Consider the following 18,299-nt stretch of genomic DNA (forward strand, 5'->3'; position numbering starts at 1 on the left):
GTTTACTTCTGTACATGTAATATTGGTTTACAAACAATGATCATGGCTTTAACACCATCATCTAGAAGTACTGTCTCATGTTATACTATCTGCTTCCTCAGCCACAGCATTATTTCTAGAAAATCCCAGACAGTCTGTGAACAAGCCCTGAATAAACTTAGCACATGTTGTTTGGGTCTTTCACATCAATTGGTATGCTCTGCAATGAACTTCACCAGATGTTAAGGACCCACTGAACAGACGCATTTTACAAAGCTGAATTTTTGAGGACTAATATTCATCCATCTATTCTCATTAACTCACGCCCGCTCTGGTGCAGCCATGACTCTATAATCCAATGCCCATCTTTGTTTTCACAAATCCCCAAAGCCTTTATCCTTCTTGTTTCTATCTCCTGCCTCAGCTCCTTAGGCTTGTGATCCTTTCCATCTGCCTTTTATTAAGATATGGGACAGAAACACAGTTCAATGACATGTTATCTCTAGATTTTGAAATGTATTGATTTTGTGTCCTCCTATTACAATTTCAATTTTGCATATTGCATTTTAATGCTATTTACTCTTTTAAATTTTGTTTATATCACCAGATCAATTCTTGTTTTCCTTTGGGTTCTCTTTTAACTAAACCCTGTCACACCTAGTGTTCAAAGTCCTGGAGAGGGTTGGCTTTGGTAAGGAGACAAAAGCAGAGAAGGCTGGAAACATGATGCTTGAAAATGATGCAGGGATGGTATTTTCTGGTCATGCAGTTAGAGATATTACTGTAATCGGGGGCATATAACAGCCACTCATTTCAATCACACATTCAGCCATAGTCTCTAATATCTTCCAAATAAGCGAGTAATGACTCATTGACCTGATGTCCTAGATGAATGCGAGTGCCCATGCTGAGCAACTGGGCTCCAGGGAGATACAGGTATTTGATCTGTTTGCATTTAATATAGATTTTCATCTGAAATCGTGAACTTCAGAAACATCATAACAGGAAAATAATTTCTCTTTATTTGCAGGGACAAGATATTAGTCTTTGACCAGCTTCAGGCTCCTATATGGTAATCAGCTGGGATAAGATTATTTTGCATGTTTACTTTAAATATATGGCTGAAGGTTTGCTTGTTTGAGAAGGCTAAGTTTGAAATATTTCACAATTCTGCTTATCGGTTGTTATGGTACCTCAATTATTTTAGGATTCATTCTATAATACAAGGTCATCCAGCATGTCCAATTGCTCAGCACTGATTCCTCTGACGCCTTTGTGCCTATTGTAACTGCTATAATCTCGGTCTCTTCCATCCATAAACCATAAGAGATGGGAGCAGAAATTGGCTATTCAGCCCATCGAGTTACCCCTGCAATTCCATTATGAGCTGATCCATTTTCCCACTCAACCCCACTGACTGGTTTTCTCCCTCTAACCTTAAATGCCCCGGCTAATCAAGAACTTATCAATCACTGCCTTAAATACACCCAATGACGACCTCCACAACCAACTGTGGCCACAAATTCCACAGATGTAGGTTCTTCTGGCTAAAGAAATTCCTTGGCGTCTCTGTTCTAAGTGGGCACCTTTCATTCCTGAAGTTGTGCCCTCTTGTCCAAACTATCCCATCATGGGAAACAACCTTTCTACATCTATTCTGTCCATGCCTTTCAACATTTAAAATGCTATATTGAGATTCACCCTCATTGTCCCAAATTCTAATGAGCACAAACCTAGAGCCATCACAAGTTCCTCATATGAAAGCCCTTTCATTCCTGGAATCATCCTTGTGAACCTACTCTGAACCTTCTAACATCAGCACATCATTAAATAAGGAACCCAAAACTGCTTACAATATTCCAAGTGAGATCTCTCTAGTGCCCTATAAAGCTTCAACATCACGTCTTTGCTCTATTCCTCTTGAAATGAATGCCAGCATTGCATTTGGCTTCTTCAACACTGACTCAACATGCAAGTTTACCTTCAGGCTATCCTGCACAAGGACTCTCAGGTCCCTTTGTATCTGGGAATTTTCAATTTTCTCCCTATTTAGAAAATAATCTGCCCTTTTATTTCCTCTACCTAAGTGTAAGACCATACAATTTCTTAGATTGTATTTAATTTGCTACTTCTCTTCCCATTCTCCTAACTAAATCCTTCTGCAGTCTCCCCATTTCCTCAACACTACCTGATTCACCTCCACCTACCTTTGTATCATCTGCAAAATTAGCCACAAAACCCTTCATTCCATTATCAAAATAATTGATATACAACATAAAAAGAAGCGGCCACAACATGGACCGCTGTGAAACACCACAAGTATCTGACAGCCAATCAGAATATTCAGAATCTCTGCTGGCTTTGGCCTATCTTGTCATGTGCTTCCGAGTACTCCGTAACCTCATCCTTGACAATTGATTCCAACATTTTCCCAACCACTGACATCAGGCTAACCCATCTATAATTTCATTTCTGCTGCCTCCCTTCCTTCTTGAATAGTGAGGTGAAATTTGTGATTTTTGCAGTCTATTGATTCCTGAAAGGTCATTAACATTGCCTCCACTATCTCTACTGCTTTTTCTTTCAGAACCTGAGGGTTCATTCCATCTCTTCTGGGAGACTACCCTTAGACTATTCAGCTTTCTGACCACTTTATCCCTTGAAATAGTAACTGCCTTCCCTTCCCTGATACCCTTGGATATCCATCACACTACTAATGATTTCCACAGTGTAGACTGATGCAAAATACTCAGCTAATTCCTCTGCCATTTTCTTGTTTTCCAAAGTACTTGATACTATTTGCTGGCCTACTTTTATACTTCATCTTTTCCTTCCTTATGAGTTATTAGTTGCCTTCTGTAAATCTTTAAAAACTTCCCAATTCTCTGTATTCCCAACAATGTTTGCTTCTCTTTTTCTTTTATGTTGGCTTTGACTTCCCTCGTCAGCCACGATTGTAACATTTTTCCATTTGAATATTTCCTCTTGCTATGTATCTACCCTGCACCTTCCTCATTCCTGGTGGAAATTCCATTCATTCCAGCTCTGCCATCTTCCCTACTAGTGCCCTCTTCCAATCTACTTTGGACAGTTCCTCTCTCAACTCACTGTAGTTCCCTTTACTCCACCAAAATTTCAACACATCTGGTTTTAATTTCTCCTTGTTAAATCTCAAATTGAACGCAACCATATTGTCTTCACTGCCCTATAATTGTTCCTTTACACATGGGTCTCCAATACCCAATCCAGTATAGCTGATCCAGCATTAACAAGCTTCTCTAAAAAGTAATCTCTTTGGCATTCTACAAATTCTCATTCTTGAGATCTTGTTCCAATCTTCTTTTTATTATTATTGTTTTAAAAATAATCCATGATTACCATAACATTGGACTTCTGACACACCTTTTCTATTTTCTGTTGTAATTAGTTGTCCACAACCCGGCTACTGTTTGGAGGTCTGTTTATAAGTGCCAACAGTGTGCTTTTACTCTTGCCATTTCTTAACTCAACCCAAGATTCTATATCTTCTGATCCCATGTCATCCTTTTTTAATGATAACTCAACTAACAATGATTCTGTCACTACTTTGTAATGATTTAATGTTATTCCTTACCAACAGAGCTGGACTAACTCCTCAATTTACCTGCCTATCCTTTTAATACACGGCATATCCTTGGACATCCAGTTTCCAAAGACATCCATCCTTTAGCCATGACTCTGACCACACTGTGAATCCAGTTTAACTTACCCACCCTCCACCAGCATCAGCAAACCTCCCTGCCAGGATATTGGCTCCCCTCCAGTTCAGGTGCATCCTGTCCCACTTGTGCAGATCACCCCTTCCCCCAAAAAAAGGTTCCAATGATCCAAGAACTTGATACCCTGCCTCCTACACCATTTCTTCAGCTACTCATTTGTCTGTGCTGTCTTCTTGTTTTGACCTTCCCTAGCTCGTGGTACTGTGAGTGATCCAGAGATTGCCACCTTTGAGGCCCTGCTCTTCAGCCTCTTTCCTAACTCCCTAAAATGATAGTGCAGGACCTCTACCCCAGTCCTGCCTGTGTCATTGGTACCACTATGTACCATGACCTCTGGTTGCTCATCCTCCCATTTTAAGAATATTCTGACACTGCTCAGAGACATCCTGGACCTGTCCTGAGTTGCATCCACTACATATAACTCATTTTAGTCTACTTTTGAAATTTGGTTCCTTTGACCCAATAGTCATCGAACACCTGCACTCTGTCTGTTGGCTGAAGCTTGAACTCTCAATAATTCACCTTTCTATTTCCATTCACCTTTCCCACATAAACATGTCATCAGCCGCATTCTTTGCTAGAGTGAAACCAAATCTAAATTTGTGGAATAACACATCATATTCTTCCAGATAGCCTTAAACTCAATATAGGAATACAACTTTTTAAAATATAATTTCAGGTAATTTCCACCTCTATTTGATTCTACCATCTCCCTCTCTTCTTTACCTATTCCCATTGTTACTTTTGTAATTAAACCCTTCCTCACCTTCCCAGTGGTATGTCTCTCCACCTCTCCCACCTTCTGTCCTGTACTTTATCTCCTCTTCCTTTCCCCACCTTCTTTCTCCCTTGATATACTTGATATCTCCTCTTCCTACTTTAGCCTCAATAATGGATTCTGACCCAAAACATCGACTGTCCATTTCTGACCATGGATGCTGCATGACCTGTCGAGTTTATCCAGCACCTCATTGTTTGTCTAAGAAATTACTTTGAGCATTTAGCACAGAGGTTCATTTCTAAAGCCAAGATTCAAAAAGATCAACCTTTGCTTTGAGCAAATCTCTTATAGTTAAACTACACAAAGCTCTTAATTTTTTTTCACTATTCATTACTGGAAGAGACTGAGTACTATTTATGGCTAACATGTATAGCAGCCTGGTTAACTTCTGGATTGAATCTTGCACAGCTGTCATTTTTATTCCATATTTCTACTCTTCACTTTCATGGATATGGGATGTGATAGCAGGTAGTTAAAATTATTGGACTCTTATTCTGAGACCTGGCCATTAATCCAAAGATACAAGTTGGAACCTACCATGGCAGAAAGGACCATTTATATTCAATTGTGTCAATACATATGCAATAAAACAAAACCAGTGGCACTAATGATGAATGTAAAATTACTGGATTGTTGTAAAAACCCATCTGGTTCACTAATGTCCTCCAGAAAATGAAATCTGCTGTTATAATAGTCTTGTCGATATGTGATTCTAGATCTATCAATGTGGTTCAGTCTTATCCGAAATGGCTTAGCATACCATTCAGTCCAGAGGGAAATTAAAATTGCACAATAAATGCCAGTTCACATCCCATTTTTGAATAAAAAAATTGTCTAAGTTTGAAGAGCAATCAGAGAATCTACACATATCAGAAGCAATTTTAGTTGAGCAAATAGTTGTAGTTAAAACCTGAGGTGACTACTTTCAGTGGGTGCTGACCTTTGGAGTGTATGTTCACTTACAGAGGGCATCTCTGTGCCTTCAGTTAATCAATGTTGCTTGGAGCTGAGGAATTTCTTTGAAACTGTTTTAAGGTAATAAAGACAAATAGCAGCTGAGAACCAGTCATGAGGAAAGTGCTCTGGGCTACTATTAAACTATTGCTTTTTGTCTGTCAGATTAGTGGTCAGAAACTTTTAATGAGAAAACTCTTGAGGGAATCTTATAAATGAGTTAGATTGGTGTCATGTGTTTTGCATAAATTACAACAAAATATGATAAAATTCTTGGGTAATAGACGTAAAATGAAATACATTGTCTCACATGCTTAAATGTAGATAAATATCAACAAGCTCCCTTTACAAACCTTTCAAGATAATCTGTTTATAAAAAAGCTTTCAGAAGCTTAGTACATTATTATTTACACTAAAAGCACTAAAAGTGAAATGTGATGCTGTTGTAGGAATAAATGAACCATGAAGTGAACTGAACCTAGCTAATGTGATGTAGGGCTCTGCAGGAGCACTGATTGCTTTGTTTTCAAAGCAGTTTTGAGAAGCTGGAATATGGCCCATCCCTCCATATAGGTTTGGATCATGTTTTATATGGATCCATTCACTTCTGACCATTGTCTTCCTATTTGTAATGCCTGATCCTTTTCACAAAATCAGAGTCATTGGGAAATAAAACTATGTTGGCGGACATCAACTGCTGTAAGAAATGGCAATAATCCTGGATGTCTCCTCACATTGCAAATGGAACTCTGAGTTGCAGTATTGTCACTTCATTCTTCCCACAGATGTTAAAAGATCTTTGCTTATTTTGTTCTTATTCACAACATTCTTACAATTCATTACTTCTGCAAACTTGTATCAAATGATGGGTTCTTGCAAACCAAACATTTGGTTTTCTCAATATTTTCTGCCTTCCACTTTATAGAAGGAAATATATGCTCTTCTTCCTTCGTCTCATGTCTTTACATTATTTTTTTTTACAGAGATTAAGATAGTTTTCAATGAAGAAATGACAATGGCAATTATCATGAAAATCCCACTTCATCAAATGCTTGATCTCCTAAGTGCACTGTATTTTCTCTCAGAATGGGGAAATGCGTTCTATTAAAATGAATATATTACCTATGTTTAACTCTTTTCCAATGTGTTCCAATTTTTGTTCCTAAATCACTTTTTGACTTACTTGATTCGGTTACATCATCTTGTATATGAAAGGGTAAACATCCCCGCCTTAATAAAGTTTTCTTACAAAGACCTAAAAGAGATGATGGAATGGGTCTGCATAATTTTAGGTTTTATTATTGGGTAGTCAATATACAAAATCTTACATTTTGGTCCTTTTTCCATAATAATCTGACTGCCCAGCATGGAAATCAATGGAGCTGAAATCCCCCCTAATTTGTCCAATTCAGCACTCCTTGGCTCTTCACTTCCACTTTCAACTAAGTTAATAGATCGTTAAATATTCTATGAGAATTTGGACACAGTTTAGATTTAGAAAATATTTTCCATTTCATAATTTCTCTCTTTCAAGTCATATCACATCAAATCACTTTTTGACGTGATGTTACTTTTCAAAGATGGTACAGATAGGGTATTCAAAGTTTTAAGGATCTCTTTAAAACTTTTTAGCTATCTGTTTTTCCAGAAGAGTCTGAATCAAATTTTGTAGAATGAGTTTTTTTAGTTTAATGCCTTCTCTATTTCTGTTTAAATCAAACTTCATTACTTAAAATTAAAAATGCTTGGGAATAGGATTTGAATTTAACTATATTTGATATGGATTAGGTTACAATTCTTAAGTTGGTTAATAGCTTCATTTTGCACTCATCATTGCTTATTACAATTTAAATTGGTACAAAGAGTATAAGTCTAAAGCTAAATTATCTTGTTTCTGTTCGGATATGAGTTCTTGCTGTGACAGGTGTAAGAGTGGTGAAGCATCATTAATTCATATGTTCTGGACTTGTCCTAGTCTAGAAAAATACTGGAGAGAGAATGGATTAAGTTTTCACAATGTCAGATTGGATTGCCATTATGGTACAGTTCAATAATAAAACCTAAAATTTTTAATATAGATTTAATACCAAATCCTTTTGTGGCCCTCTTCGGTACAATGGGAGGGAATGATTCCTCTTTGTCTTTAGCTTAGAGTTGCTCTATCTCTTTTGTCTTTCTTTAGGCGAGGTGTGATTTTACTGAAATGGAAGCATGCTGCCCCGTCTACCCATGATCAATGGTTGTGTGACATCATGTCCTGTTTGAATATGGAAATATTAATTATTTAATTAATAATTCAGACATTTCAAATGTTATGAACTTTATAATTTATAATTAATCTCAATGTAATTAAATTGTCTGACTCGTATCCAAGTTTTAAAAAAGAACTTTTTTTCTACCTTTGTTTTTCCTTTTAATATTAATCACATATAGCATCTGGTAACACTGTTAGACAGGGGTTTGAGTTTTTTCTCCTTTTCTTCTTATTATTTTCTTTTCTGTTTTTTTCCTTGTTATTAGTTCTTTTTTTATATATATATATATAATACAGAATATGAATTATGGATATGATTTACAACATGCATATTTTTGCTACACTGAATGTTTTATTAATTTTATATAATTATCCATATCATTTTATTGAATTATATTATCTGTATAAATTCTGTATTAAAGTGAATAAATATATTTTTTAAAAAAGGAATGGGCAATGCTAAGTATTCAGAATTCCAATCAAATCAGAACATTTAAGGTTGTTTAGCATGCAGATGCCACAAACAGTCCAATCAAGCTACTACAAAAGACCACATTGCTTGGATTCTGAATCCCTGGTGCTCCAATATAAAGATGTGTAATCAAAAGAAGATTTGGAGGATTCAATTATTGCATCTTACAAGCTCTAACTTACTGATAGTTAGGTGTGAGATATTATTATAGCAATTAACATTCATTTTCTTAAATTGCTGATTCTTATTGCATTGTATCCACAATTTGAGCAAAAAATATACAAAAGGCTTCAGAATTAGTAATTCACATCCTTGCCATCAAATTGGTTTACATGCATCTGTTTAATTGCTACTTCACAACTGAACTGTACCATAATGGCAATCCAATCTGACATTGTGAAAACTTAATCCATTCTCTCTTAATGATCAGATCAGAAAGGAAAAAGTGTTTCATATTTATAAACTGTGTCAATTTGAAAAGACTTGGAGAAAAGAAGTTTAAATATTCCATTCCTTAATTTTATTGTACTCTATTTGATTTTGAATTTTAATTGCATTAATTTTGCCCACTGATTTGAGAAATGGGCTTCAAAAATTGATATGAAAAGGTTCATCAATAGTTAATTGGATAAGAACGCAACCTGAGTGTGCCATGCAAATCAAAGTGATCTTCTGATTTTTGCCCTGAATTGTGTTGGACTCCTGCTATTTATCTTCTTGGTGATGCTATCCAAAAGTACATTGTGAGGTGCCACATTTACTTCAACCACTTGCTTGAATTTGCCTCTACCTTCCTCAAGTGTCACTGTGCCAACAGACTGCTGTGGCTGAGCCAAAATATCTCCTAATTAAGCATTGGGAAGGTTGAAGCTCTTGCCTTCGGGCCTCCAGCCATCATTTCCCTCCTCCTCTGTGGTTTCCATCACATGCTGAATCATCATAACTTCAATATTTTTTTTTAACTTGAATTTCTTCCCTATTTCCTTTGCAATACTAGGATTGAACTCTGGAATTTCTAACTCCAACTTTTCTCCCTTTTCTTTACCTTGTGTGGCTCCTTAATATTTTCCTCCATGACCAAGCTTTTGTCACCCCTGCTAATGTCACCACTTTCTATCATGACTCAGGGTGAGTTACTACATTCAAGTGCAATTTATTCTTGGAGTTCAGGTGCTTTAAATCGGAGCAGTAGCAAGAACAATGCACCTAATCTAGCTAGGAGATGAAAATCAGCTTTTGTTCACTCCTGATTATTACTCAGTGACATGCTGTAAAAAGCATGCGTCCAAGGACTCAGTGTGATGTAGCAATAGTGATTCGTTTGCCACCATCAGAAGAGTTATTTGAGAGAAAAATAGAGGCTGCAGTATATTTGGGAATCTACTTTTAATTCCCAGCTCTTGCCTTCAGCAGATAAACAAATATGCCAATCAATTATATTGGAATGTTTTAGAGATCATTGCAAATTGTGTACTACATGGGATGATATTGGCTGCATTGTTATTCCTGTGTAAGAATGAAATTAATCATTACACATTCTACTTTGGAAATGAAGCCAATCAATTTGAATTTGAGGCTGCTACATTTTTTGTAATTGATTTTTACTTTACTGATCTTCAGCAAGAATTCTTCCTTGATCTTCTCTGAGAAGATACTGGAATTTTTTTCATCTGTCTATTTCTATGTGGAAAAAATACCTATATTTGTATTCCACCTTTTACAGTGTAGATTACTGTAATGTTAGAAATATGCAGCCGTACTATAAACAGTAAGATTCCAAGGACTGAAATACTTGAATGAGTTGATAATCCATGTTATTATATTGGATAAATGGTAGGACTCCTTACCAAGATTCATAATGGGAATATAAAATGTTGCCTTTGTTCTATAATCATATCCTCCACTTTCACTGAAATTGACAGACTGACATAATCCTGATCTAAACTTTGCTTAAAAACTAACAATGATTGACTGAGGGCTTCAATAAGCATTAACAGGTAGCATAACAGAGCACTATATCTGCCCTAGCAATAGAAGCAGATGTATAATATTTGACAGTTGTATGACCAGGTTAAGTGAAGGATAGTATAACATTTCTGATGAGAAAAAAGCAATTAAAATTAAACTTCTGAGAAAAATACACTTTGAAGCAAATATCCTCAAGAAAAATTATCAAGCAATCAGGTTATATTAAAGGGAATAATTTCAAGCCTAGAAATATGTCTCCTGCTAATGTTGTTTGCAATGTTTCCCACCTTTAATGTTTTGGTTCCCAGTGCTGGAGGTTTTGTGATTTTGAGTTGTTGATATACTGTTCTTTTACCAGGGAGCTCATAAAGGAAATTGATGCTTAGTTCTACTGTTTGCCCAAGATCTACAAATATTGTTTCTCTTCATACAAGCTCAGTACATAGATTATGCCCTTGTATTTATTACATTGCAATGCAAATTTGACCCAATGCTCTTGTGTACAAGGTGCTTGGCAACATTTCAATATTTTGGTTTCAGAAAATCTATCCTTTTACAAAGCTTGGTGTCATTTTGAAAGATTGATTGCACTACTTGTTTTGTATGTAAAAAGTGTTAATCATTTTGAAAATATTTAATGTTAGAATTGGAATACTTCATCAAAAATGAATGAGTTGATTACTTTCCAACATGTATTTGAGAAATTTCTCTGTTTAAAAAGTGAGTTTTCTTCTTGTTAATTAGTGGGAATGTACATGAATGGAAAAGCCCACTGTGGCCAATCAGACTAATCCCAAAAGAGTAATATTCCATTAAATCAGCCCCTTCAGAACTTCGAAAGTGTTGCACGAGTTGATTTTCCAGACTGTTGGATATTATTCCTCTTAATACCTCACATATTTTAATTCATTATTTTTAGATGTTACAAAGAAACATAATAAAGTTTCTAATGAACCAGTTGAGTTGGAGTATGGAAAACAGAGCCTCGTTGAGTTTAAGAGGAACACAAGAGCAGGACCCCAGTGAATTTAAAGTGAGTGATAGAACTGGAATCTTGTGTGTCTAAAGGGAGTCTGGGAGTGGGGCCTGAGTGAGTTTGCATGGGAATGACACCCGATTGTGCTTAATGGAAGCATGGAAAAGTGGTCCTTGTGTGCTTAAGGGCAATGTCGGAACAGGGTCCTGGTAATTGTGGGAATGGACCACTTGTGAATTTAAAGTGAGTGGGGCAATGGGGCCTAAAGTCACTGAGTATAGAGACCCAGTTAGCCAGATACTGAATTCTTGCGATATCAGGACAATGGAATAGTGGAATTTTCAGTTTTACTCTATTGTGAAAATTTGAGGTCTTATTTCTATGTCACTGTGAAAATTTGCCCAGATAAACGTAATTTTGCTGCTCTCACTGGAACCCCGAGGTGCCCTGATATGTACTACCCATTGTGTCCAGAGGTTAAATTGTAGATTTTTAAATTAATTTAAAAAAATTTAGACATACAGCATGGTAACAAGCCAATTTGGCCCACGAGTCTGTGTTGCTCATTTTACACCCCATTAACTTACTCCCCAGTATATTTTTGAATGGTGGGAGGAAACCTGAGCCCCCAGAGAAAAACCACACAGACACGGGGAAAACGTTCAAACTCCTTAGAGCCAGCACGGGATTCAAATCCCTATCACGATTGCTGGTGGACCAACCATGCCACCCTTAAATTGAATCTTTGTTTACATCTGAGCCTGAGATTGCTCCTGTTCATTATGAATATTGCGATAGTGTAGATTGTGTAGAGCAGGGGTGTCAAACTCAAATTCACGGAGGGCCAAAATTATAAACTTGGACTAAGTCGTGGGCCAAACTAAATATTTATTAAAAATTTTCAAAAACATCTGCATGTTTTCTCTTCTTTCAACATATGTAATGTTAAACTTTTTCTTATTAAAATAAATGTTTAATAATAGTTTTGGTTAAACTCTTTCCAGAAGAAGCATTAACAAATGAGAAATAAAATATTCAATAAATAATATTTCTCGATAGCTTTTAAGCTCCTTTTAAATGTATTTTTTTCACAAGCCAACAAGTCAAAAAAATAACAACTTGCTTCAATGACAAACAGATTTGTCTTTTAAAATGATGAACATATAGTTTGCCTCCCACCTGTCTTGAAAGGTCCTGTTTTCTGTCTTTAGTTTGGCCATTTTTCGTAAGGGGTTTATTACATGTGAGTTAGGCGACAGGTCGCAGGCGCTAATGAAAGTAAACAGAGGAGGTGGGGGCGATTAGCAGGCTGACGGGCCGGCGCCAACGCATTTGCAAAGCATTCTGGGATTTGTAGTATTAGCTGTGCATGCGCTATGCTGGCGCAGCAATACATATTTGATATGATCTTGTGGGCCAAATATAATTATATCACGGGCCAAATTTGAGTTTGACATGTGTGGTGTAGAGAGTGAATTTCCCCAGGGATTCTTCTGTCCATCTGATGTAATTTTAGTTGAATCATCACACTGCTCTCAAAAATTTCTGCAGTGTCAAGCACCAGTCTTCTAACTTTACCACTGCTCATCTGCTAAAATTAGGGCTGTGGAACATGAGAGCTTCTTGGCAAATATATTTTCTATTCTTCCACTGGGTTTTTAATACTTCAAAGTCATTTTTGAGTCCTGCTTTTTCCAGCTTCTCTCTTCACTTCAATGTGTAGATACTTTTCATATGGAAGATAATCAAATAAATTCAGGCCAGAATATGCAACCTTGGAAACGTTGTTATTCTTTTTGCTTCGGCTTTACTATGAGAGATCCTGTCTGATGTCCAGCTACCACAACAATCATCCATCTATGTCGACAGGCTCTCTCTCCTGAGCCATATCTTTCAGAAGAATATCATGGATTTTGTACTCCCACTGCTTATTATTTTGTCCTAATCTCATTGTTTTGCATTGGTACCTGTTAAGTGACATCTTCCATTTGTGTCTCAGGTCCCTAATCTATCCAGGTTCTTTTTATGTTTGGTCAGGTGATTGCATACTTGTTCAGTATCATCTGAAATCATTAAGATTTGGTGTCTGTTTGTATTTTCAAATTATTTATACATGCTGTGAATAGCACTGGCCCCAAAACCAATTCCCGTGGCATCCAAATTGCTGCCTTGTTAAATGTCAATGAAGTTATATTTGTATGTCTGATTTAATTCCTCCTCTACAACTAATTTTTGATTTCGTTCAGAGTTACACAGACTTGTGCTGTGGTCAGTTTCCTCTGTTGGGTATTTCTGAATATTGAGAGTTGTTTTTGTTCAGAAATTCATCCCCTGTTAGTAGAACTAAATGCTACATACTTGCGTCAGTGCATTGTACAAATTACCTGCAAAGAAAAGAATTCTGAAGAAAGAATAACATATATCGGATGTATTAAATGCTGTTGAATTTCCGGGCCACTGCTTTTGTTCGTCTCCAGCTCTCCATACTGTAATGTACTTAAGGATTCAGTGCAAAGCTTTGCAAAATTATAGTAACGATGTTTATTCCAGGATTTACAAAGAACATGCATTTAATTATCCCTCTAAAAGAGGAGGCTCAGCATTTAGCAAACAATTAGGCAATGGCAGGAAGAGGAACATAATAGGATTCTTAATATCAATATTTAGATCATATTAATACATTCCTGAAGCAGCCACATTCAATTGGAATGTCCATTGGTCATAAAATTCCAATTAGAGCTCAAGGTCAAAAATACTCTCCACCTAAAGGTTCTTCTGGGAAGCGATTTGCATTTGTAATGAAGAAGCCTATAGGTGAAATGAAATTATAACATAGAAAATCTGATTCAGTTTGCATTAGGGAGAAGCAGCATCATGCAATTGAACATCCCAATATGCAAGGGCTGCCTTGTGCTGTTGAGTAAGAGAGCTTTTCAATAAAGGAGAGAACAGCTGGGGGCAATCGACATGACATCAAATAAGCAAATAATGAATATCTTTGGTTGCACAGGAATTCATTAAACTACAAATCTGAGACAATGTGTCTCAAACTATTTCTTACAACAAACCTTAAGATGACTTTTGAATTTTCTCGTCATTCATCAGGTTATTAAATTCTATAAGTCATGCTCATCTGTTTTCATTGGACCATGTTTTTAATAATAATGAATGAAGAAATATTATCAACATTTATAGCTTGGTATGTTCTTGTACTGCAGGCAATAAAGCAACTAAGGATAATAAAACTGAAATCACAAAAGCAATTAAAGTAATCTTTAAACAAATATATTAATGTATTTGTGTAGGATTTTAATCATTAGAATGACCTTAACAACCATCTTTGCCTCTTTGTTTCTCTCTTCTCCTCTGGTTTAAGACTTGTCTCTGTGAATGAATGTTTGCTCGCCTTGCCGTAATATCTTTTGTTTTGGTTTCACATCAACATTCTACTGCCTTGTATGATCAGACAAAAACAAATTATAATTAACTGTTGCAAAAGTTGATACATTGATATAAACATCAATTATACATTAGTGCATCAGTTTATACAAAATATGTACTATTTAATACAAGGTTATTGGTTGAATCATTAAATGCTTTTTACATGTTATGTGTGTGAGAATAGGGAATATGTTCTCTTATTTTTGTCTGTGTGCCCGATATTTGCAGATGGTGGGAAACCAGGTGGATTAGAGCACACAAATATGAAGGAAACATCCTGAATTTTCTTCCATTCAGATGATAGGAGGAAATGGTGAATCTTACTTTACAGGTGTGAACTCTTGTCCGTCCAATTTTCTGACATCAGTTGCAGCTAGGTAATCCCTCCACCAGGATGCAGGCCACAGGAATCTACCATGGTTGATTCTGAGTTGTAAAGAGATGTATCAAATATTGGGCCAGATGGGAATGTTAGAATTAGCAATGCAAATACCTCTTACAACCACTTAGGTATTTGAATTTTAATCAAATGCAGGCTGCTCATTAAGATCCTAAACAGGAGCATGTCAAGCTGTGAATGGTTATTTTTCATAATTAAAAAAACCTCTGGTGCTGGGATTATTGATGGATTTGTTCAATATTAAAGTGCTAAAGATTTAGAAAATAAAATAATAGACAAATTAAAAAGATGATTTGGGGTGAAAATGTAATTCTACAATAAAATTCTATTCTTGGTGCTGAAATACCTTTTGTATTGTGTTAATGACATACCAATAACCATTCCCTGGGTATACTGTTCAAAGAACTGATTACCCTTTGCAGAGCCTAACCTCAGAAAGGCAAGAAATTTTAAAATAAAACCAAAGAAATTGCAAAGGCTGGAAATTATTAAACAAAAGCAGAACATTCACCTCATTTTACTCTTGTGAAAATAAAAGTCAACCCATTGTTTGTCAGGTCACAAGGAAAAAATATTCAAATGTTAAGGTGTGTTGAAGGAAAGAAAAGAGATGGAAGGAACCAGCAAATATTATTGCCAAAGGGAATGACACATTTTTAAGGGAAAGCTTGGGGGAGTTCTCAGTGGTGGTCTGGTCAATATTAATCCCTTGACCAAGATTACTGTAAATATTACACAGATTGTTGTCTACATCTGAAGCAATCACTTATGATTGAGGATGCTTTATTTCAGTCTAGTTTTATTAGTTCTTGTCTGACTAATAAGGACAACGTGGCAACTGCATACTCTTTTTCAGGGGTAGAAGTTGGTGGAGTACTGAAATTGTGTGCTCCTTCTTCCCCAGTCAAAGTGCTCTTGATTTATGGCCTCAAGTTTCTCAATACCATCCCAAATGCTCCTTCTCCACTGCCATTGGCCAGGGATAACTAGGCATCAGAATTTCAAAGATGCTCCTTGAAACCTAAGCCTGCCAACTCATTTTTTTTCCTCCTAACAGAGGAGGAATAACTAGGGATAACTAGGCATCAGAATTTCAAAGATGCTCCTTGAAACCTAAGCCTGCCAACTCATTTTTTTTCCTCCTAACAGAGCACTGATTTTTAAAAATTTAGATATACTGCATGGTAATAGGCCCTTTCAGCCCATGAGCCTGTTGCACCCTGTACGTTTTGAATGGTGGGAGGAAACTGGAGCATCCAGAGGAAACCCACACAGACATGGGGAGAACGTACAAACTCCTGACTGACAGTGTGGGATTCGAACCCCCATCCTGGTTGTTGGTGCTGTAGCAGCATTGTGCTAGCTGCACAAGGTAACCGCGCCGCCCAGTTGGTGGCTTGGAGTTGGGCATGCCCAACTTAATTGACTGAATGTAATTAGGGTCTCAATATTGGGGATATTAACATTTTCCTTAACTGACCAAAGCTTGAATTGATGCATTGAAGGCAGTGATGATCATCTTTTTTTGAGATTTGACTCCTTAACCATGGGATGAGGTTTACATTTCCCAAGGTCTCGTTGTGAACTTTGTCAAAAGTCTATATGGTGCACCAGGAAGAGATTGGAAGAAACCCTTTATCATGGGGATGTTGAGAATAAGGCCCATCCTCTAGTATGCTTCAGTGAAAGAATTGATGACAGCTTGGATCTGCATATGCAGATGCATGCAGTTCAGCTACTGTTTAGGAACAAGGTTTACGTGTCCTTGGTTCTAGAATGTTGTTGCTGTATGTTGACCAGCTTTACATTAGCTCTGAAGATTAGCTCCACTACCATGGAAAGTTTGTTGGAGGTGAGATGCAACATTGAAGCAAGATAGACTGAAAAGTATATTGGGATAAAAATGCAACTCGATATGACACAGGTCTTTACTGAAAATGTCTCTTTTGCAGACTCATGTGATAGTATCAGAGATTTATGCCAAGGATAAGATTGAAACAATTTTCTGACTGCAGCTGAATTCGATGAAATGTTTTATAGTTCTTTCTAATTGATGGAATCAAAGCATTTGGTGAGGTTTGGAAAGGCCACATACAATCACTGGAACTGCTTCCAGCATTTTTCTTGGAATTGTTATGCAGTGAAGGACATGTCATGTCACCGTGGATTTACTTGTTGGGGTGCTTTGCTATCAATATTTCAGCCTGCTGCTCTTCAGAATGCAGTAGTGGTACTGCTTTAAAATATTTCAGCGCCTTGATACATTTTGGCATTTGGGAAAGTTATAATGAAAATTCTTTCCTGGACAACTATGGAGTCTGGGTAAGAACTTATTTTGATGATGGTCATATCCTTCTTTTGCTTTTCATTCCTTTCATTTCAGGCATACCTTTTATACAAATGGCAGTATGGATTGGAAACTGATCCCAATAGGTCATTCCAACATGTGAGCTTGGGGAGATTGTTTGGCCACAGAGATAGGGAAGCATCACAGCTCATGTATACTCTCCGGTAGGGAGGTGGAGGTGGTGTGAGGGTGAGTAGAACGAACTGAAAAGGTACTCTGTATAACTTATTCATTTCATTAGCTTATTGTGTAAACCTGTTGTGCACTTAGACTGGAAAATCAATATATGAGACATTATAACTACCATTCTATTTCAATTTATAATTTCAATAACCTTTGAAAAATTGTCCTTTTCAATCTATACTTTTTTAAATAATGGGCATCATTCTTGTTTCTGATCAGTACCCTCCTACCATAACAACTCTTAAACTTTCCAGAGGAATTTACGCAGCGATGGATTAAGATCATGCATTGATGGAATATGCTTGCATTTAAAGAAAAGACTTTTCTCTCTATGCCATGTAATTCTTTGCTTTAAACTTGATGGCTCTGAAGGTCCAGAGCACTGATTCTTTAAACTGGTTCTAAAAGACATATCCTATGATTTTTATTCTTATCCCATGCACCTTGATCTTGTCACAATTTTTTCCATTGTCGACCCTTAATTTACCCCTTGGAATTCATCAGTGACTTGGTGCCCAAAAGTAATTTACTATATTGTTGTGTGAAATGTTGAGAGATTTTGACATCCTAGAGCAAATGGATGTGTAGTTATTTATTTTGTGTCAGTGATTTCCACTGGAGACATATGTATGTGAGCAGCAGATGAGGAACTGGTGAACGAGCCAGCTCACACTTGGATGATGAATGCCAGCAGCCGTGAAATTGCTGCTCAGCAAGTTCCAGGGCTTTGGCTGAGGGGAAGAGAAGAAAAATAAGCAATTAATGGTGCGCGGCACCTTTCACGTG

The 18,299-nt window shown here is 36.7% G+C and overlaps 1 long non-coding RNA gene across 1 annotated transcript in view; it reads left to right on the forward strand.

Moving 5' to 3' along the window:
• The first annotated feature begins 17,174 nt into the window (after nucleotides 1–17,174).
• LOC138752326 (uncharacterized) overlaps nucleotides 17,175–18,299 on the forward strand; it is a 61,290-nt gene continuing 60,165 nt past the window's right edge. Inside the window, exon 1 of the long non-coding RNA XR_011350524.1 lies at nucleotides 17,175–17,305. This is a non-coding gene — a long non-coding RNA (uncharacterized lncRNA). The remainder of the gene's footprint in view (nucleotides 17,306–18,299) is intronic.

Source organism: Narcine bancroftii, chromosome 2 (genome assembly GCF_036971445.1).
Source record: "Narcine bancroftii isolate sNarBan1 chromosome 2, sNarBan1.hap1, whole genome shotgun sequence".
Classification (NCBI taxonomy): domain Eukaryota; kingdom Metazoa; phylum Chordata; class Chondrichthyes; order Torpediniformes; family Narcinidae; genus Narcine; species Narcine bancroftii.